The following is a 1,272-nucleotide window of genomic DNA, read 5'->3' on the forward strand; positions in this document are numbered from 1 at the left end:
CAGAGAGCCCTCACCCTAGCCCCTCTTTTACTTGATAGAGTTTCCTATATCTGTGAGGCTGGCCTAGAGTTTCCAGTACACCTGTTTTCACTCTCCAGGGGCTAGGATTACAGGGACGTGGCAGCACCCTCAGATCTTTTCCCTTTCTTCGTGAAGCAAGTTTCAATGTCTGGACAAAGCACTGCGTTTAGGGCTTCTGCCTCTCCACATGATCTGGCCCCCTCTTTCCAGTGCTGATGCTGTAGTTCTAAATCCTGTTCTCCCTCCTCAGACCTCCTTCAGTGGCTGCATTGCCATCCCTGTGCCTCGAGGGGTTCATCTGTGATCTTGTCCACTCCCAGGCTGTGTGCCTTCCCACTTAGCAAGAGCACAGGGTCCGTTTGTTTCAAGTGATGCTTGCCTAGACTGTCACCTCCTTTCCCCTCTGTGGACGCTGTGTGTCTCGCCCAGTTCTAGAGATAATTCTGTGAGATTGCGCCAGTGCTGGGCAAAGCCTCTCTTACATGTGTGCCTGTGCTCTCGACTCGGCATTCTTACTTAATATGCCTGAAGCACAGAGTGTAGCACTCGATTATGGGTATCCTGTAAGGGGTTGGACTGCAGCTGCTATGTATTCAAACACTAAATACTGTCCCCCAAGATCTGTGTCGCCCACAGAGGAGATTCTCATATACACCAAATGATGCTACTAAACCTTGCCCCCTGCCCTAAGTTAGCCGTGATTGGCTAAATACAATGCCTACATCCTGGGCTGGGCAGAAAAGAGAGGGTGAAGTGAGGTTCCCAGGCTTGGGGTCTCAGGAGGGACCATGACCAGGAGAGTGAGGGGAAGAAGGAAGAGGTCACCTCAGGGTAGCATGGACTGTGAGATCACGCCCACAAGGGCCNGCCTGATGGAGCAGGAGTGGCCTAAAGGAAACAGGGCAAGTAGTACCATGGCGTTATTGACAGGGAAACAGACAAAATAGCGTAGAGGGTTGATATCTGCCCAGCTCTAGTGCTCCAAAGCTTATTATAAACCTAGAGGTCTCTGTGATTTTTATTTGGGAACTAAAGGACCTAAAGTGGAGTAGGATCCCCTAGTAGATATTCAAAAGCAACAAGGGGACGTAGCAAGCCCCTAGAATAATAATAGCCACAATAGTCTCTCAAATGGCATTTGCTGTGTGAGNACTATGGTTATGCACAGGTTATAGGTATGAAACTGGAGTGTCCGAGATGTCCAATATGGCTGTCAGATCACACAGCTTCAGGACTCCATGATATTTTCCC

The sequence above is a fragment of the Mus caroli genome, chromosome 6, assembly GCF_900094665.2.
Source record: "Mus caroli chromosome 6, CAROLI_EIJ_v1.1, whole genome shotgun sequence".
Lineage (NCBI taxonomy): Eukaryota > Metazoa > Chordata > Mammalia > Rodentia > Muridae > Mus > Mus caroli.